The sequence below is a fragment of the Anas acuta genome, chromosome 16, assembly GCF_963932015.1.
Source record: "Anas acuta chromosome 16, bAnaAcu1.1, whole genome shotgun sequence".
In the NCBI taxonomy this organism is placed as follows: domain Eukaryota; kingdom Metazoa; phylum Chordata; class Aves; order Anseriformes; family Anatidae; genus Anas; species Anas acuta.
Window position 1 is genome coordinate 2,364,933 of NC_088994.1, and position 21,690 is coordinate 2,386,622.

Genomic DNA, 21,690 nt, shown 5'->3' on the forward strand with positions numbered 1-21,690 from the left:
AGACCATGTCTATTGATTGTAATCAGCTTGTCTATGACAGATGAAGTTGGTTCTGTTATGTCCTTTTTTTCACTGTCTGGTGCTACAAAATGAGGACTTTGTGCTCTCTCTGACTCTGACTTTCCTGCATTGACTCTCATACCGTTTTCACACTTTCCAGGTGCTTTTTGTTATTCAGAAGCTGGGTCTGCTGGATGGCAAGTGCTGTCCTGCAAGAATGGTACACCTAACCCTCTGTTTGTTTAACTCCTGAGCATCAGGGCTGTATGCTTCCTAGTATTTCCTATTGCTAGAGTTCAAATGTTTAGAAATTTCAGGTGGTGTGTTTTGGAGAAGTGATGACTGCTGGGGGCTCTTCAGCTGTGTGTACCCATACCACCTTTGTAGGATCTGGAGTCTGCTCTAATGAATGGTCACTTTTCCCAGGTAAAATATCTCGTTTAATATTTTTCTCCAGAATCATCACTGCTTTTGCGGGTCAAGGGGAATCAGTCCAGTTTGCTTCTTAGCTAAGTATGTCTTTAAACTGTTTAATTCATAATCATGTTTTCTTTTTTTTGTTTTTTTTTTTTTTTTTCTTTTTTTTCCCTAGAAGTGTCACATTCTCCCTACCCCTAGGGAAGGGTAAAAAGAATCTGCTCAGCCTCCCTCTGGGTGGAAACCTAAAGCTTTGAGCAGTGTTTAGTATGTTGTCCAACAGCTAAATAAATAGCTGTTAAGATAAAAATAGAAGCTGTTTGCAAATAAAGATGAACTAACTTTGGATAAATATGGTTTCACAAGCACAGCAGATGGTAGGACAGCAGAAAAGAAAAAAAGAAAAATGTGGGAAGAGCAGATGCAAAGGAAAAATGAAGAGAAAGTTATCTTCTGGAGAAAACAACAACAACAAAAGCCAACTGAAATGTAAAAAGGATGTCTGGAGTGACAAAGTGAGGAAAAATAAGCATGATGGCAGGCTGTTCATGTTTCCTGTAACTGCCACTGGTGACAGAGACCTTGGGATGTGACTTCATCCAGGTGAAGGGAAAGGCTGGAGCTCAGTTGCACAAATGGAAACAATGCTCCCTGGTCTGCAATGTGATAGTGATGGCATCTGCAGGCAATGCTGCTTTGTAACATCAGGCTAGTGAAATCTACCCAACAGGCAAACATGTCCTGCTGGTACTGATGCTGTGACTGGTGTTAGTGAACTGATGGGCACCACGTTTATTACTGCCCCCTATTCACAACTATTACTTTTTGGTCTTTTCCAAATGGTCTGTTCAAATCCTAGTTTGCTGATCCTGAATGTGCCTTGCATAAACCTCGTCCTTTTCTGGCTATTTCCTCAAGAGAGACAACTGCTTGCCCTGCAGCCCCTTGTTTTCTACGCAGTTGAAAAATTGTTGTAACACATTGAGCTGTGAGATCAGATTTCGTTTCTGTTCAGGGGCTGCACAGGCTCTCATGAGATGCCTTATTGATTCAAAGCACTTACAGTGACCTGCTGGACTCTGTGTAATATAAGGTCTGTCTGTGTCAAGGAAATGTTCCATCTGTATGTGCCATCCTGGAAACATCTCGATCACGTCAAGGTCAGTGCCGGCAGCTCAGCCCGCAAAGCTGTCGCTCACGGGTCTCTTTGTACGATGCTGTCTCGAGCTGCCTGTGGAGTGGGCACAGACACATGTGGGTCCATGAAGAGAGCATGAAGCACATGCAGCTGAATGGTGACAAAAACTGGAGAGAGACCTGAATTTTTATAGCTGTGATTCAGATTTTGCTCTCAGCTCAAGGGCCATCCTTATCTTCACGATGGCTGTAACATAAAGCTGGGTCTGGCCTCAGATGCTTAGTAAAGGCCAGTGTTAAATGGCCAGTGTTCAGCAAGGACCTGACTTGGCTGGGTAAGACCTGCTGCCTCCTGACAGAGGACAGCTTTCCCAGTGCAAACAAATAGATCCCCTTAGGCAGCTCAGGGACCCAGTGCAAGGCATGGGCTCTGCCTCTCCTCCAGCGAGCTGGCCCCACTTGTAAAGGGATACCCAGGGTTAGACACAAACAGCAGCACCGTGCACTCCTCCTCCGCGCCAGGCCCTCTGCAATCCCCCAAAGGGAAGGAGCGCATTCGCCATCTGCACAGCACAGGTGTGGGTCCCCGTGCTGACACCCCGCACAACCTGGCAGGCCTCGCACACTGCCCTGATTGTTCTGCGGGCTGCCCCGCTGCGGTGCACAGCTGCGGGGCCACGGCCATCTGCACGGGGAGGGGCGGCTGCGGCCGGGCACGGACAGGCCTTAGGCTTAAGTAGCAGCTATTCAAGAGCTGACATGAACTAATTTATGAGAAATTGTTTTTAGCAGGTGCTAACCTGTCTCGACCACAGATAATAGGGTAGTTGCTATTGGGAATCAAACCAAAGAGCCCTAAAACCCTAATATCATTGCGCAGTTTGCTGGAGAGCACAGCTGTTACACTGTCATCATTTCTCTCCATAGAAGACACACCAACTCCTACTGAATTCCAGCCAACTAAATGCCAGGAATTAGAGCCATGCAATTACAGAGTAGCAATTGCCGCTTCAGTATTATTCAATTATATCTGTATGTGTGCACAACTGTCTGGCTGCTGGACTGCCACATGCTCCTCACACCCTCAGCGAATCTCTGTTCTTTGCTTACCCGCTCACTTCTATTTCTGTGCTAGAGCTAAACCAAGAAGTGAGCACTTTTCCCCTTCAATCTCACGTCTCTAATAGGACTTTTCAAAACTTTGCCAGTCACCTTCCACAACAGCCTGAGGAATACTGTAGGGACATCTCTAGTAGCTGGATACAGGATATTGTATTTCTTAGTTTGTCCAGTTGAGTAATTGCTTGCAGTAGCTTTGTGGATTTGCACAACAGTTGGAAGGAAGAGAAGGGCCGGTTGGGGAATCTAAATATTTGTAGGGTGACTTACAGGAGAACCAGTTTAAAATCAACAGGTCAGGGCTTGATTCAATATCATAAATTCAGTGCTTGGAAAGAATTTATTGAGAGAAACAATGTTCAGCCTTCTGAGTTCATTTCAAAAACAGGTTTTTTTGATGCACCATATTTCACAATTAAAATAAAATGTTGCTTCGTACATTTTATCTGCAAGATACTGTTGAAGAAAAGGATGAGAATCAAAACTATTAAGCTCTCCCCTTGTTGTCTGTTATTCTAGAGAAGGCATTCCTGGAGGAGATGCTCTTCAACAGCACTATAGAGCTGGATCAGCAAGCTCGGTTCTCACCCTGGAAATCATCTGTCTGCATCAGGTAGCAGCAGAGAACTGAGCCTGGAGAGAAGCTTGCTTGGGCAGCAGCCTGTGCTGTGAGCAGTGAACTCTGCTTGTCAGCCTGGCATCTTTCACTAACACCAAATTTGCTGTGAGGATGAAAAAAATGAAGTTAGAATGCAGCTGAGAGTGAGCATATGTTGGAAGTTCAGCTTAGGTAATGCATTAAGCTCTTCAAGAGTGGTTTCTCTTTCTTCTCAATGTAAATAAATACTCATGATAGCCCCAGACATATTCATTTTCTTGCAATTCTCCCTCTTCCTTATCAGAGGTGGTGTCCTGTGCATTATTGACGCAAGCTCATTTGTGAAACTGTGCTCTTGTCCATATGTGCAAGTCACTTAATGAGATGAGAAGCAATGTGTAAAATAACAGGAGTGTTGATGTAAGGTTCTCAAATGGCCAGCACTGGGATTAAAAGTTAATGGCCTATTGACACAGAATATTTACTGCTGAGCAATGCAAGAGTTCCAGTAACACCAGTACAGGGTTGTTTTGGATGGCTGCATGCTTTTTTTTTTTTTTTTTTTTTTTTATCATCATTTGATTGGCAAAATGTATCTTATTGTGTCTGTTATGGAGTCTCTTTCTATGGTTTTGGGGAAGTTTTCACTTTGAAGGAAACAATCTGAAGTAAGAAAAGACCCTCTAAAATCATAGCAGTTTTTTGAAAGACCTGGTGGGATTGTTACAGCTAATAACTCCTTTAGATTTGCTTGATAAGATAATTACAAGGAAAATCAGATTTTGTGCTTTGGGGTATAAATTGATCAAAAAAATCTTTCCCTTGCACAGCTGTCTAGTTAAGTATTCAAAATGCAAATGCATGAGCATGGGAGTTAGTGTCATTTCCCCATCCTTGGAAGCATCGGTAGCAGCCAGCGGGAGCAGCAGAGTGGACCAGCCCGGATCCAAGGGAAGCAGTGGCTGAGTGGGACAGCACCAGCCTGTGCTGTGACTTCGCTAGCTCTTCAGAGGAGGTAAGGGGATTCCTTCTGCCTGTGTTCCTCCTGGTCAGTCTGAATCGGGTCACCAGGAACAAGCAGTGACCCAGCGCATGTCCTGTGGGACTCAATTTCTTTCTTGGACTTGCTGGGAAGTGGCACAAACTCACAATTTGACTCTTTTGAAAGGAAGCCAGCACCACATTTTTTTTCCTCCCCCAGACTGGCTAATGTAAAGAGCATAATTTTGAAACTGAAAAACCAGACCAGCTCCTGTTGGAGAATCCTTGCCCTAAGCTACAGGAGACCTTAAGATGTGGCAAATTGGTGGTGCTTCAGCATGCCCCAATTCAGGTATGGAATATGCATGGTTGTGCTCGGGAAAAGAAAACAAAAAACCCTTTACAGCACAGCATCCGATCAACATCAGATCTGCTCTGCTGCTGCTAGCATCACCCCACTGATGTGTGCTCCCCATGCAGGCACCTGGAGCCACAGGCTTCAGCTGCTCCAGCCCTGCAGCTCCCCTGAGCACCAACACCACTTTTTTTTCTGTGGAGACCATGTGAGTTAGCAACAACTGAGCTTGACCCTCTGCTCCCAAACTGGGGATTAAACTAATTGTATTTCTGTGCTAACTGAGCAGATTTGACCCAGACTTGACAAAACAAGCTGGAGTGAATGAGCAAAGTTTTAGAATAACTCTTCCAAGATCACCAGTTCTTTGGGGGGAATGTTCCCTAGACTAGTTTTTTAATAGCAGTGCACTTTACACAAGTCTTTACAGCAAAATGCTCCCAGGATATGTAATCAACAGAGCTGCTGACTCCAAAACTACCTCCATGTAAATAAGACAATGTGTTTTAAATAAAGGCTTAGCGCTCTACAGGAGGCAGAGGGGTTATAGTGGCCAGGATGGGAAACACGGTGAAAAATCAGCTCCGTTTCCCCAAATGACTCTGTGGGTGCTGGTCAGGACTGAAGCAATGTGCACTTCTTAGTCCTTTCTTGATCACTTACATAGATTCATTATCTTTACAGCTCATGTACGTATTTCCTGACTGATTCCTACAGGAATTCCTGTATGTGCTACTGTTTCAAGCAAAACAAACGAAAAAGGCAGTGAGAAAAGACAGGCTCATTTACTGCACTGAGAAGAGTGTGCTGGCACACTGCTGTGGGCAGGAATGCCAGTACTGAGATATACGTGCATGGATGTAAAGCAAATATAGCCTTATAGATGCAGATGCATGAGTGCTAACAGAAACTCATCTACACATACATTTTACAAATCAACAAAGATATGTATACACCCCTGTGCCAATCTGAATAAAACAGTGTGATTTATGCTCATTCTTGCTTACAGACAGGTACTTGTGCCCTTCTACATGCGCACAGACACATATGCAGATGCCACACAATTTTAGAACACGTAGCACATGCACGCAGACATCTGTTGGTGAGTTCTGGGCAAAACAGTGAGCTGACCTCTAAGTCTAGGCAAGTGATCTGAAACCTAGAAGTAGCAAGGCTGGGGCTTTTAATGAAGTGAATGAGAAATGAAAAAAGAGAGTTTGAAAGTGCCTGGTGCTGTGATACATAATTGATGAGACTCTAAGCAGGGCTTCAGCGTCTAATAAATTATTAAACACTGACTCATTAGGGAAAGATTTCATTATAGGATAATTTAATTAAATGATAGGCAAAAAGAGGAAAGAGCTTTAAGGGACTGAGTCCTTCTGTTTTTTCCACCATGACACAGATGATTTAAAGACAGAGGAGGTGAGAAATGATCCTGGAGGTGGGGAAGTTATTTACTGTGATTCTGAGCATGAGAGGTCTGATCTCTGTTTCCTCAACGTTTCCATTTTCATCTACCAAAGTGGCCGTGGACTTTTGTTGTGCTGGTTTAAAGGCATTTTGTAGGCATTTCCCTGGTGTAAGACTGCTGACGCTGCAGGGCAGCTGGGAGTTGACCCCGGCGATGCTGTCCCCAGTGGTGGCAGAAATGAGGTTAATGGCCGTGGCCCCTGGAGCCTGCAGGGCTGGGGTTGTGGCTGAGGACTGGCTTCGCTCCCTGGGGCTCTGATGGGACAAAGACAGGGTGACTGCTGGGTCCCTCAGCAGCTCCTGGGAGCCACCACCCTGCTCCAGGGGACAAGAGTGCATCCAGTTTTCATTTGATATTTTCAACATTAGGACAAAATTTGTAGTAAGAGTGTCATTTTATTCTGTTTTCCTGCAGGGTGCTTTTTACCCAGATGAGTTTATTGCTCCATCTTGGCTAGGCAAGGACATCAGAAAGGGCGATTGGAAGGAGACAGCGGTCAGGTCAGAGAGAGCCTCAGGACGGCAGCAACTGTGAGCTGAGCAACCCAAGGGAACTTTCTTCTGCATCTGTGGTTCATCTCTGCCTGTGCTGGTGAAGGTTAGTGAACCTCATTGAGTTCTTTGCCCCCTCTTTTTGCTTAAACAAGGTCTGAAACAAGTGTATCTCCAAACCTGTTGGGTTATTTGTTTGCTTTGCTTGGGACTGTGAGTGGGACAGTTGTCCAGCTGCTCTCTCTGCACAAGGAGGTTTTCAAGATGGAACAGACAAGGTCAGGTGCATCCAAACTGATAAATAAAACAAGAACTTCCAATATGACAAGCATAGCAGAAGCAGAAAATCCTAATTTCCAAGCAGCTACATTCAGTATCTATTTTACTTTGGAAGGATGCATGCAGCTGTCTAACATTTGCTCGAGCCCTCAATTTTGGGCCCCATTTCAATTCCTTCAAGCTTTCCTAGAACCAAAATGTGTCTGAAAAGTATGCTAAATTAAGACTAAAGTTTTGCAAAAGCTGTGGGGTTACTGCAAAACCAACAATACCTAATTATACGTATTTATTTCTTTATTTGCATAATGTAAAGATAAAGAGGACATAAAAAATCTTTTCAGTTGAAAGAATCTGCTCATTTATTCACCAAGAAAGCAAGGTGAAGGAAAGAAAGATGAATGTAGAGGTGACAAAGGCACATGGGGCTGCATTAATAAAAGGGCAGCCAGGAGGTTGGAGAAAATGGTTATTTTCCTCTGCTCCACGCTTCCTGGAGTGAAATACTGGTTCTGGGCTCCCCATTTCAAGACACTGATAAACTGGAGGGCGTCCACAGTGCAGGGCCTCTAGGATGGTCATGAGGCTGGAGCAAGCAGCTTGGTGAGAGCTGTGAAAGGCTAATGGGCATCTTAATTGCTTCTAATTACCAGGCTGTTCATAAGGACTGTAATGGGTAATTTTATCCTTCCAAGGGTATTTCTGGCAATCAGATTGAAATAAAATGCTCAGCTAGATGTGGTTCTTAAGTGAAGAGTAAATGGGAAAAATACCTTTGTCTTTTATCATGAGAAGGGAATTCATAAATATAAGCTCCTACTTAACTGCAGTCATTTGCCAGCAGACTATCCACAGCTCTTCCCTAGAAATTCTGATCTTTTTGGGGCATTTGTTTGCTAGTTGTGACAGAAAACAGGAAATAGCTGGGATTTTGTGCTGGAATGCAATCCTGTGGTGTGGTCAGAAATTTGGGAAGTCACCCAGAAATGCCAACTTTTTATTATTACTCAGAAAAGAGAAAGCCAAGGGGAAAAAAAAAAAAGAAAAAAGAAAAAAAAAAAAGCCTGTCAGACAAAGGAGAAATCTGACAACATCTATCTCTTTAAAATCACCTGTAATTGCCTGAGAGAAAGGAAACTGGTCCAAAAAGCACTTATGTGCACTATGAGAAGAGATCATTCTGTCTGAGACTGACTGTGTCAGATTCGGTTCAGAGTCTCATTAGATCCTGCCACAAAGTTGAGAATAAACATGAAAGAAAAAGACAAAAGACTTAGAAAAAGTATTTTCTGCAGAGAAAGTCAAAACCAAGCTATTTCATCTAAAAAAAAAATGAGATGATTGAAAGTAAGAGCTGTTGGCTTACTGGCAGAGCCTGTTCAGGTTAGCATGGAAGCTGCTGCTCTGCTAAGGTGGGGAGGAGACCTGTGGCAGCCAAAGGGGCTGTCAGATTGAAAAAAAATAAATGAAGTTTTGTAATCGTACCTGAACCTGTTTTAACTCCTGTTCAAAATTTAGGAACCTACTCATAAACCTGGTAAGTCCCTTTAACTGGAGGCCTGGGAAATGAAGCTGGGATGCTTAATTTCAATAGATAAGCAAGTAAAAAACAATTAAGCAAAGATATGATGGGACAGATAAAGCAAATCACTAAAATGACAAAAATTAATGTCTTCCAAATCATATTATTGAACAGTCTTGCAGCAGCCTGATGGATGCTCATTAATTCCATTACTTTTGAGTATTGTTCACTGGTGAACTGGCTGAACTTGGTGCTAGGTGCTTTGCACAGGAACACAGTCTCCTTCATCTCTGAAGAGCTCAGTCTTTGGTGTTATATTTTCTTCTCAATCTCTACCTGAATGAATTTAAAATTCCTTTTCTTCAAATGTTCTTTGAGGGATCTTTCCCTTTGAGCATTTCTTGCTACTGTGTACAAACTACCTAGGATCAGAATGTGGCTAGATGCGATGGGTCACATCCTCCTTCCCCTGGATGACAACAAGCATCAACCATTTCATTTCAGAAAGGAGAACAGACGCTCCCATTCTTATCAATGTCAGAAGAATTACTTTTCTGATTACTTTTACTTACTCTCAGCAACAATTTTGGAAACAAGACAGTCAATGAAGCTTAAGAAAACTGTCTCGACAATGGAAATTAATATTTTGCATGACTGCTCAAGTGCAGCATTTGCTCACTTCTAAGAATTCAGTAACAGTGCTACAAACAGCTCTCAAAATCCCTGAGTTTTATGCTGTGAATTTTAAATTGCCAGAGATTTATATGTTTGGCTTAGCCTGCATAAACGCTTAGTAGATGATGGTCTGGTCTGCAGAGTGAGCAGTAAAATTTCTAAGGAAAGGTGTTTCTGAGGAGACTTTCAGGGAGATCTGAAATCCTGTGGATTGTCTGTCCAGCTGATGGATCAGGCTTTTCATCTGGGATGAGGAAAAAAAGAGGTCTGAAATGGTTAAAGAGGAGGGATAGAGGTGAGGAGACGTACTACTCCCATTACTCAGGCTTTGCAAACATTCACATTTGGCTGTACATGCACAAGACCAATTTTTTTTTCTCTCATTTACCCCAGAATAAATCTGGAGTCAGTCTACAAACGTCCATAGCTACCTTCTTGCTTCCAAACCAGTCTCTTTTTTTTTTTTTTTAGACCTCCTCAGCTCAGCCCATCCTCAAAGGCTTTGCACCACAGCCCAGGTAAGCCTTTACCTACTACTTCTGCAAACTCTAGTTACAGAAGAGCTAACATTCATCCTGGCGCTCCTTCTCAGGGCTCATCACTGCAGTGATGTTGGCATGACAGCTTGCAGACTACATTTTTCCTGGCCATCCTGGTGACAGGGGATTACTGCAGCCAAGCTGGAGTTGGCATGAGCCACCAGAGCCAGGCTGGCAGGAGCACAGTGGTGACACGTGGTCCTGGCAAGGCAGGTGTCGCAGCTTCCAGGTCCACCAAGCCCTCTTGCCCTCTCACTGAACTTGCATGAAGGTTTTTGGGAACCCTGTTCCTCAATGAAACTGGTTTCAAGTGCAAGTGCCCTTTTCTGCCTTCTTTTAGCTGAATACTGGGATATTCTTTGATCCTTAATGGCAAATAACTAGAAGAGAGTTTATCTGATGGTCATTTGAAAAGCTTTAGATAACTACGTTTTTTTCCTGTCACTCCCACAGTTTCATTCAATGATCTTTAGAAGCTATGTCACCATCTCCTGTCTCAACTTCTTCAAATATAAAACACAGAAGTCTCCCAGACATGCTGTGAAACTCACTGGTTGCTTAAAACTTGCCTGGGATGGTCCTTTGCACCCATGGCACCTTTTGAGCCAAAGGCCTCAAGCTGCCTTGCACATATTACATCACCCCAAGGCCTGGAAATAAGGCAAAGAAGATTGATTCAAGTGTGAGGGCAGGACAGACAGACACCCATCTCAGCAGTGCCACCACCTGAACAAATGTGGGGAGGGTGGTGATCCTGCCCCACAAGCAGCCCAGGGCCTCGTGCTTCTGCTGGAGAGATCTGACAGCGAGGTGCTTCTGATGGCAGGGAGAAGTGACTGCAGCATGCTGCGGGGGCTGTTGTTGACATTCTTCCCCAGAGCCAGCTGCCCTACACAGAGGTTTGATAAATAGACTCTGCAAAGCCTTGAGAAACTTTTTGGGTGGAAGTTGTGGTGGCAGAGTAGTCTTTAACATTATTATTCTTCGTTGTTATCATAATGATTGTTTTGAAAGATTTGACTTGCTGTTTTTCAAAGAGATTTTCTATCTGATATGCAGGAACCCACCCTGAGGGGGAGGAAGAGCCTGCTCAGTGAAAGGCTCCCAGTTACAGCCCAGGGCAGAGACAAGCCCCTCTTTTATTTTGCTAGTCTACCTGCTTTGCAGGCTGATGACTTGAAGGGATTTAAAACCTCTCAGTCTCTCCATTTCAGAGGTGAAACATAGGGCTTTTTTTTTTTTTTTTTTTTTCTCTTTCTCTCTGTGACCTCCAGGAAGCTTGGCACATTCCTTGAGTAAGATTGACCCCAAGTTCCTTTTTCTGATGTTTTTGGATTAAGCCAGTCTTGGCATTCATGTGGGCTATGATACAGTCAGCATTCCCCAACTGTGATAGTTTGTCATGGGTCAGCACAAGTGAAAGTCTGTTCAGCAGAAGGTCGCAGTGTTGCAGCAGGACTTCCTGCAGATTAATACTGAAATAAGTTAAAGCAAGAAAAGGGGAGCAAGTCTGAGGAGGCTGAAACCCTGCGGGTGCTGCAGACCATCCCTGATGTGCTGTGACACGCTCAGAAATGCATTAAGAGCTGGTTTATGAACAGAACATCTCTTGGGGATTTCTGGCTCCCTCACAGACTGCACAACTCCCCTGTTGTCCCATGCTGGTCTGTGCAGAGTGTATTTCTGTGACACAGGCTGTTGCTCCAAAGATGTTAAGGCCAGTTACACATCTTCCATTAATCACCTAAATTCTCAGCTTGCTAACCATAGCTTTACTTCTAATTGAAATCAGACAAAGGAAGCTGGAAGTGCAGGAATAAATGCTGCCTGGCGTACAGCAGGAGGCACTGCTGTCTCGTTGTGTTAAGATCAGAGGTCTGAGATCTCATCTCTTTGTTGGTGAACCAGGTATGTGGCCTGTGAGACCCCAAGGAATGCATTTGTGGCACTGCACCAGAGGCAGATAGTAAGCTTAGATTCATGGATCTTAATCTTCCTTGAGCAGTGCTTGATTCTGCTTAGATGTGTATATATCATAGCACTGATAAATTCATAGCATCTTGTACTCCTGCTGACATTAATTATGATTTCTACGGGTTATTGGTGAATGTGGATGTATCTATGGCTTCTTTTTTTTTTTCTCTCCCCTTCTTTTTATAGTTGATTGAGAAGGTTGCAAGAGTTTTAGGGGTTTAATTTATTTTCTGCCCATCCATGTTTCTAAGTTAAGAAACTCAGAACAGTGTCATGAACAGTTTTATGGCTTGATGGTTAGATTTGGGAAGAGCTTTTTTTGATTTAGAGAACTTGGAGTCCTTACATCTTATCTGAGCAGTGAAAGTGCTGGATCTTTAAAAAAGAAATTCTTTCTTCATTCACCACTGGAATTACTGCTGTTTTGAAAAAGAAAAAAAAAAAATGTTTGGGATTTCTGAACAAAAATCTCATTTATGCTAGAGTTTCGTTCTCCCTCCAGTGTTGCCTCTTCCTCCTGACCTTTTCCAGCATCTTCCATCCCAAGACCACCTCTAAAGGTTTAGAGGCACTGGAGCAGTTTGGAGCAGGACTTGCTGGCAGAAGTCAAACGAACAAATGAGTCCAGGTGCCAGAGAACTGAGGGCTGGATATTCATAAATGGAAAAATACAAAAACATTCAAAATGCAGCATTAAGAGGAACCTTAAGCAATCACTTGCTGGGGCCAAAGTTAGAGTTAGCTGCCTCTGGGGCACCCTGCCCTTCCAGGAGCCCTTCCTTTGCAGGCAATACAGTGGCATCATCATTAATTTTCTTGCTGTGGCTCATTCTGGTTGAAACATTGCAAAGTGCCTTTTGTGAGTTTCTTCAGTTTTGATTTTTGTAAAATAGATTGCCAGGATAGGCCATATTTCATATGAAAAAAACAGAGCAGAAGAAGGAGTGGAATCAGTGGAGTGGAGTGAGAAGAGAGCTCTAAAACTCCAGAGACCTTTCAGTTAACTGTCCTAAGGGGCACAATAAATAGCTATCACAAGCCCCATTTTTCACCCCTCACTAAGTATTCCAGTCCAGTTGTAGTTATTGATGGTGATTCTGAAGCTGAGCAAGACTTCACCATTTGTAGCACTTGAGTAAGTCAGTGAAAGAATAAATGCAGAGCTGCTAGACAGAGCACAGACCATAGCCAAGAAAACTGCACTTTTGGCTCCAAACGTTATTTTCCAACCCCCTTCATAAGTCAGAGACTTGCCAGATCCCCACTTAGCTACTTAAATTATTGTATGTAACACCTGAAATCAAATGTAGACATGACTTTGTCTTTAAGCAGGGAGTCAGGTTTAAAATTATGGCACCTAAGAGCCAAGGGAAATTTTCTAGGTGCTAAATTTGGCTCTGGAGCTGCCATTTCCCAGCACAGCAGAATAGTTCACCCCAGTCCAGGAGGTCACAGCAAAACATGAATGAAGGTGTTAATGTAAAACACCAAAACGACAGCCTTCTTGATTTATGGAGCTGACTTTGCTTTCTAGGAACTAAGAACAGGGTTCATTAGAGATGAAGATGGAAAAATAGTTTACATGTTTTTCATGTCACAAGGCTTAGATGTGCAGTTTGTTGCTGCCACTGGTAGTTGTGGACACTGCAGATGAGATGTTTTTTGGTGATTCATGGAGGATCCACAGACTGTGGCCCTGGCAGGACTGGAGGGGCTCTACCAGGCAGGGAACAAGGAAAAAGAAGGACACACAGGCCTCTGTGGAGCGAAAGTAAATGGAGCAAAAGCCTGTCTCTGTTGCCAGTCTCCAGGACAGAAGTGCTCCTGTTCTCAGCATCCCCCCTTTGCTGCAGAGGTCTTGGGTGGCTGTAGGTCAGGCAGGACAGGTGTACCTGCAGTTGTTGAGGTCTCCAGCTGGTGAAAAGCCTCAGGCATGCACTTACTGAAAGGGAGCGGGCAGTGCAGGGCAAGGAGGGACAGATAACAGCACTCCTTCCTCTCCTTCCCACATGAGCATCAGTCTTGTCCTGGGTGCTTTATGCCGCAGGATGGGAAGTTGTACTGCTTCAAGGTCTCTCCCCATTATTCCTATTGCAGTCCTGATGGCTTTATCTACTGAAAGGCTCTGTGATGCTGAAATATAGCAGAAAAGGGGGAGAAACACATGCCTGCATTTGAAAGATTGGAGAGCAGGTAACCAGAATATTTAAGCATTCCTGTTATTGCACAGGGATGAGACCTCTCATGCCCTGGATGGCCCTGTGATGCTGTAGAGCTGCTGTAACTACAAGCTCCTGAGGCTCTGACCTCAGCCACAACAGGGGAAAAAAAAAAAAAAAAGCCCTAGAAAGAGTTTTCCTGCCATAGATCCTTTTCTGCCCTTGGTATCTGTAAGTTACGGTGGATGACCGCAGTGTGAAGGTAAACCTTGCGTTGACATGGAGAGTGATGAATAGTTTCTATCCTGAAATCCAATCTCTGAAATTGATTGCACCATCACAGTAAATCCATTACTGGAGCAACCCATTTTACCAATACCACATTTCAATAATTTATTTCAGAATAAAAGGCTTTTTAAAGTATCAGATGAAATTAAGACCAGTTCTTTGATACCTGTAAATACTGGAAGCCCTGCTTCAGATGGAAGTGTCATAGATACTTCCTGAAAGCAAAATTATATTTCATATAGCTAACTGGGGGGGGGGGGGGGGAGGGAGAAGGGAGGAGGGGGAAGGTCTAGGTGAAATGGGAGGTATCTCATTAAATGTTAGCAAGGATAACTAGGATTTGTATCAGCTTCTTAATTCTTCTTGTTAAGGTTTTCAGTTCGTAGCTATCTGTAGAACTGGTTGTTTAGCTCAGATATTATCTGTGGCTAGCTCTTAGGAGTCTATGTGTTCCTCAAGAAAGCATCGCCTACAGATCCATTAGATCTGCACAGTCCAAAAGCTGCTTTCTGATCCTACATGCCTGTGTGTGTTGACCTGGGTGGAGAAACCCAGCCTACAACAGCATTGAACAGCATCAAGTGAGCCCAGAGGTCGAAGGCAGACGGATGGTCTGTCCTCAGCGTGCGTACAGGCTGCCCGCAGGGCTGGCCTCCAGGTCCTGTGCCTACGTGATACATTGCAGAGTCACCGGGAACTTATAAAGGTAAAACTGAGACAATACTCTTCGTTTATGGGTCAATTTTATCTCCATTTGAGCATTTTCAGATGTAAGCCTCTTCTAGCTGAGGAGATGATGATTTGTAGAGTTCTGTGCCTTTTCCCATAGGACTTGATATAAAGCAATATGAAAGGAGCAGCAGCACCCTGCCTGGGCACACACCTCACCTCCGCAACTGCAAACATTGCTTCGAAAAGAACTCACAGCCAGCTGAGAATAGGCCCTCCCTTCTGATGAGAACATCCTTTTTTAATGGTTGGTCCCTGGTTATGATAAACACACTAACCAAAGGCTGTGCTTATAGCCACGGCTATTCCCCTGCACTACAGCTGTGCTCCGTACTGCACCCCTCGTCCAGGCAGAGTGGCACTGATCTGTTGTAAAGCAGCCAGGGCTGGGTTTAAGGCAGTTGGAGGCTTCTGTGTTAGCTTTGTGATGCTCTGCAGCTATTGGGGCACTGGGTAATGAGATCTAAGTTTAGGAAGCTGAAAGAAGGAAAAATGTGAAAAAGGGATCTATTCCCGTATTTAATAAACACATACCATTTTATCCTCCATCTTCTGCCTGTTTACAGTACAAATAAAATGAGCCACCCTTGGTGTGACATTCCTTGCATTTTTACATCAGCTTAACCCTGGAAAAGCTTAATCCTGGTTTAATGGTCTTTTAATAGAAGTGGTCAGTAGTTTGGTAAATGTTTAAGTGACAGGTTGACAGACGTGAAGTTAACACTGTAATCCTGGCTGCAGGCCAAATGGCTACCAAGCTGGTTTTTCTTTAAACCTGATAGTGGGGCATTTATTTCCAGCTCAGCCTCAGGTTAGAAGAGGTGGCTTAGGCAGCAAAGTTTGCTCTGAATATTTACAGGTGGAAAATGGCTCTTGCACTGGGTTTTTAAGAGTTACCTTTGTGTGGTGTGAAGCATTTCTATCCTAAACCTTTGACAGACAATTTCCTTTTCCTCTGCAGAACGTAATAACATTATTACAGGCAGGTTTGAACTCTCTGTTGAAAGGTTGTCTTTCTCTTGAACCCTGTAGACTTTCTCTGTAGGTGATTGCTATTATATCAAGAACTTCAGAAGCAGAGTACTATATGGAAATTTCACAGAGGAAGAAGGTAATTATAATTATTGTACAGAACAGCATGTCTGCCCACCAAACATCTTGAATACATTTCTCACAAAATCAGGTGTACGTTTAGAACTGAGCCTTTGTGGCAAAGCCTTGGCTGCAGAGCTGAAGCCCTTCTGTAAAGCTGAACCCAGATGCCTCCACATCTTGTCACCTCCCTGAGCCAGCTCCTGCCCTGGCTCCAGCAGATCCCTCCCTGGCTGTGCCTGTGCTAGTAGCACACAGCACTGCTCATGCAGCCAAGGACCAAAGTGAAATGAGTTAAAAGAAAAAGACTGATGCCTCAGACTGCCTTCGAGACCAGTGCAGTTCTTGGAAGAGATAGATGCTGATCTCAGGCTCTGCAGAGGCACCGAACATCCCTTTCTCCCTCTGCCCTGGTGTCCAGATGCCTACAGGAATGCTGCAGCAGCCCTGTAACCTCCGACATGCCATCACTTAATTTAGTGCATTTCTCATGTCAGTAGTTCTCTGAGAAGGATTGAAACAATTTCTTTTATGTTCCAGACTGTATTTTGTTTAGGTTGACCTGTTAAACAGTAAGTTTTAATTTTATGGGAACAATTTCTCAGCTTTTTGGGGGGAAGGGTCCAACAGATTCGTTACTTGCTACCAGCTTACGTGGGAAGCAGTGAGGTAGCATGAGCAGATGGCTTGAATATATTTCAACTGCTAAAAGAAACTTTATATTTTTTAAAATTTACACACCATATTTTTTAGCTATGCTTTATTTTCCCCTTCATTTTGGAATTTTCCCTGCTAAGATTTTTGTTATATGTTCAGTGTGTGTGTGTATGTTTGAATATATGTCTGTATATCAAGTATGTTCAGCTTGGAATGACCTATTCACAGAGGGATAGCTTTGAAAAAAAGTCTCTCCCCTTGATTGACAGTTGCACTCAGACCGTGGGGATTATGGGAGATCAATGAGGATTATCTCATTTACTTTCATTAACCCTTGAGTTTACTTTGCTGGGTTTCTTCCACATGCCACTCAGCTGAATGTTAACAGTTTCTTTTAGCAGTCAACTGTGCTGCCAAATTCAAAGGCTCTTTTTTAAAGATGTGTTTCAGTGCTCCAAAATGGTTAGACATAAAAAGAGATATTTAATGTTAAGTACCAGTAAGAATTGATGCTCTGCACTGCTATTAAAAACCTGTTTCAGAATATACTATCAAATTATTTCATCCTGATGGAATCAGAAATTTAACTCTTATAGGTGCTTTCTTCCTGACATCCTACAGTTTCTTTTTAGGAACTTTTGAAATAAAATTGAACAGAAAATTTAATTCTCTTCCATTATTGCAAGCGGTTCAATGTTTGTCTGTTTAAATTTGGTACTTTCATGCATCACATGTTCTAAAACATTCCTGGTGGTGTTCAAGCCATGCATCTAATTACTGCTGGTGAGAGATACCAGAGTGAGACCTTCAGGGAGCTGAGAAGAAAAAAACAGGTAGAAGTGATGGTCCTTGGAGGACCCACGCTTCATTCTGGGCCTTCTTGTAAAGGTGCTGACAGGAGCCAGATTGTACCAGCAAGATGGTGGGTTTATTTTTGTTGATATCTAGCCAACATCTACAGGAGAGAAATCCTCCATGGTATCACCACTGCTAAAGCCAAATCAACTTCTGGCAGTTTTAAAAGCTTGGAATGAGAAGTTTGCTGAAGGAGCTCGTTTTGCCTTTACAGTCCTATTGGCAGGACATGCTCCTCTGTTCAGACTTGAAGGAGGAAGACATCAAAATTTTTCTGATTGCAAATGTGCGGTGTATGAATAACTTTCCACTTCTTTTCTATCCTTTCTCTCCCAAGACCAAGAACAAAACAAAGACAGTACCTGAAATGTGAAACTTTCTGGTATCTTGGAAGAAATGAGTTTCTTTGTCGAAAACTGTGCAGCACAGTTGCATGTGTGAGTGCATATTACATGTATAATACTAATAACAAAACATCGAGAGAAAGCTGCTTAATCCCCCTTCTGCTCCCATGAGACTCTTCTGGGGGAACATCCAGTTTTGGAATATGTGGAACTAAATGCAGAATGGATATGTATATCCACGGAGGCTGAGCTCAGCCCAGAATCCCCTGGATTAAAGGCTGGATGTAATTTTCATTGTTCATGCTTTGCACAACTGTCTACTGTATTTCAAATCCCATGTTATGCACTTGCAGTTCATGAGTGAAAGATACGACTGGATGTGTCTGGACAGATGCTACACTGTACAGTGCTCCGCTGAGAAAATGGCTTTGCTGCTTGAGGCTTGGGTCATAGGCTCCTATTTTCAGCAAGCACTAAAAAATTATTTACATGTAGGTAAGCAGAAGCTCAATGTTAGATTTTGGTGTACAAACTTATGTACTTCTAAAATGCTCTTATAAAGTGCAAACAACATGGCAATGATACCAAGAGAACCAAGTTTATTTTAGTAAGTTATTTGATAAAATTAACGATATTGTTGACAGTAATTAAAATGATAAGAAATATGAACAGGTTTTGTTGTTGTTGTTGTTGTTTTTTTAACAGAATCTTATTAACTTTTAGGAATGTCACAGAAGCTCTTTTTATGATCTCAGCATGTGACTGAATGAGTTACAAATAGCAATTCTCAATGTCATGGAAGTTACTGAAGCCAGTGAGACATCTTTACTTGAAGGAAAACAATGTAAGTAAAGGTGTGCTGAATCACGGCTCTGGGAATTAGCCTGGTAAAACAGAGAAGGTCCCTCCAGGCACACAGTGCTTTGTGCTATTGTATAAATTTTTTTCTAAAACATGACTGTGTCAAATATGCCTAAAAAAAAAAGTAATTGGAAAATCCTGGTTAGGCACTTTGTGTGTCATCTGCCAATGCAGGGCTGTGCAGGCAGACATGGAATTCCGAAGCCATAGGAATTGAGGTGCACAAGACAAATCTTATTTTAAAAATCAACTTTCTATTTCCAAACTCATCTCCAGTCTTCTGATTTTATTTTATTTTTTAATTTATATCTGAAAGCATTTGCTCTCCTTGGTGTTTTCTTTGGTATTTCAAAAGCATCCAGCTGGAATTTGCAACTACCTTTACCTAAGACCCTCATTGCAGTCTGGTTGGGCATGTCCTTTAGTTAAACAAATAAACCCTGCAATGTTTGGGAATGAAGGAACATCAGATGTCAGAGGCAGCTTCATGTTCTGGAGAAACTTTTTTTGAGGTGTTTAAAAACCGTGTCCTGCCAGTGGGAGGATGTCAGCAGAGTTCCTGATGAGTGCAGGTGCCTGTGACTCCTCTGTGGTTAGGAAATTAAGAAACACAGCAAAGCCAAACCATTTTCTGCCTTAGCAACTCATCCCAAGTGCAAGAAGTAGAGATTTCCTTCAGGTTACACAGTTACTTACTCTCCAGTCAACCAATTAGTGCCAGACAAGGCAGTGACATCTGGATTTGGTTAGTAGAGCATTAGCCGTTCATTGGGATGTTTTGACTGGACTCTTCAATGGGATTTATTGTACTTTATAGTTGTTTATTTTCCAATCAGAGTCAGCCTTTAATTCAAGATTGCTGCTTCAGCCCCTTCTGAGTGAAAAGAAACACAAAGAAAGAGTCTCCTCTGACTCTTAGGTAGAGAGGGTTTCTCAGCAATTATACACAGGCTTAAAACACCAGAGGGCAGACAAAGTAAACAGGGTGCTTACTGCCCACTGATTAGCAGAGCTGAGGTGGCAAGAGGATGAGGCATGGTGGCAACCGAGCAGGTATGTCTGAAAATACATCTGGCACTTCTTGCTTTAAAAATAAAGGTTATTCATCTGAAGCGGGAAGAAAATACAAAAAGTGGTTTCTGCATTTAGGCTTGGCTACAGAATAGCTCCAGCAGAAGCAAGAACAGCGTGCTCACACCTCTGTGACCCTCAGACCCCACACCTCCAAGAGCCAAAATTCAGCATCTGTAAACCTCCCTCTCACCTGCAGAGGTGGCTTCCAGGGAAGCGTACTTTGTCAGTGAGATGATGTTTTCGTCGTGGGTTCTCTCTTTGGGGTTGGAATGAATTCTAAAAGGCATTTTGCTTGTTCAGACCAGGGAGCTTCCATCACTTGCAGTGGTGATGAACACAGGCCACATTCACTTGACCTGATGGTGGCATCTGGCTCCATTCGATCGGTTGGGTGAGCACCCTCGCTCTCCTGTGTGTAAGGTGGCCGGCAGGCGCCCACCCAGCCAGCCTGCAGGAGGCCTGGGCGCAGGAGGCTTTCTTTCCCTGAATGGAAATCAGTTTCTCGGAGGCACACCTGGTATTCCTCAAAATCCCAGCACTACCTCATTGCCTCACCATAAAATAGCTAAGTGCAACCGAGGAGCAATTGCACGGTGTCCTCCAGCCTACACAAACAGCCGTAACTCTGGGGCTCTCCAAGAAGATGTTGGCACACTGGTGAGGTGTCCCGTGCTGCTGATGGATGGAGCAGCAGGTCCTCAGTGAAGCCCCCACCCATGCACCATGGCCAGCCGGCAGACCTCCGCCAATGCTTCCCCTCGTTCAGCAAGCCCCAGGAGCTGCACAAGTCTCATTCAGCACAGTTTGGCAGACCTTCAGACTTACCTCCAGCCAAAAACCATGCAGCTGCAGACTCACCATGGCTACCTAGAATCCACCAGGATAACAGCACTCTCGACTTGTTTATTGCCCAGCTCTACTTGTTCTATTTTTTATTTTTTAATATTTTCTGGACCAAAGTCCAGCAAAAGTGCATGTGTCTATGCTGACCACATTTCAGTTCCTAATTCTAATTGGACAGAAAACTGGGATTGTTTTTATCCTCTCTTCCTTCCTTCCTTCCTTCCTTCCTTCCTTCCTTCCTTCCTTCCTTCCTTCCTTCCTTCCTTCCTTCCTTCCTTCCTTCCTTCCTTCCTTCCTTCCTTCCTTCCTTTTTTTTCCTTTTCCTTTTCCTTTTCCTTTTCCTTTTCCTTTTCCTTTTCCTTTTCCTTTTCCTTTTCCTTTTCCTTTTCCCTTGCTTTTTTTTTTTCCTTTTCTATCTTTTTCTTTCTTTATCAGTGTTTTCTTTGGGTCTGTGTTGAGCTGCTCCAGTGATATTCAGACAAGATTCAATATTTTGCACTTAACATCATTTCTGCTACATTTTTCCTATTGTACTCAACTTGTACTTCAGCAGCAGCCTAGCTGGCCTTTTCCTAAGTCCATTCTGAAATGAAAATGGCTTTAAGCTCACAAATAGAAGAGCCCAACAACTTAATCTGAGAGCAGATACAGAGACTTGATGTGTTACCAAATATGTCAAAAAAATAACTGAAGACCGAGAGTCCTGAGGGCATCGCATTGGCATTCTAAATTGGGTAATAGATAGGACGTTTGTTTTTTACTCACCACTGCACTGGTAATTGTTGGTTTTATACCACAAATTTGATCGTATGGAGCATGCAGTATTTGACCTCTCCCTTCCCTTCCCTCCAACCTCTTGCACATGCTGTTCCAGCGTGCTGGCATTGAGGACTGATGTTAAGAGAGACCACATGGAGTGTTTCAGATTATAGGCAGTGGAGGTGATCTTAATTCGTTCTGATGTGCTCGTGCTTTCTATGTGTGTCTGCAATGTCATCAAGAGCTTCTGAGGGAAACTGCTAACCTTGCAGCCTGTCATTTTTAATGGAGGGAATAACAAGTAAAATCACCTAATTTGCTATGAACGTGAAGTGGCAAATTAAAAATGCCTGTGTCATCACATTTGTCTGGAGGTATTTCCTGACCAAACAAAGCCCCAGCTAATAAAGTGTATTCCAGATTTTCACTACATAATGTGGGTTGTTACATAATAAAGTCTCAACGCTTCTG

The 21,690-nt window shown here is 43.2% G+C and overlaps 1 long non-coding RNA gene across 1 annotated transcript; it reads left to right on the top strand.

The window, feature by feature from the left end:
- The first annotated feature begins 602 nt into the window (after nt 1-602).
- LOC137865594 (uncharacterized) lies at nt 603-20,731 on the top strand. The gene is made up of 6 exons (XR_011102010.1): nt 603-3,286; nt 4,173-4,286; nt 4,473-4,604; nt 6,496-6,678; nt 17,676-18,177; nt 18,406-20,731. It is a non-coding gene; the product is annotated as an uncharacterized lncRNA (long non-coding RNA).
- Nucleotides 20,732-21,690: the final 959 nt, after the last annotated feature.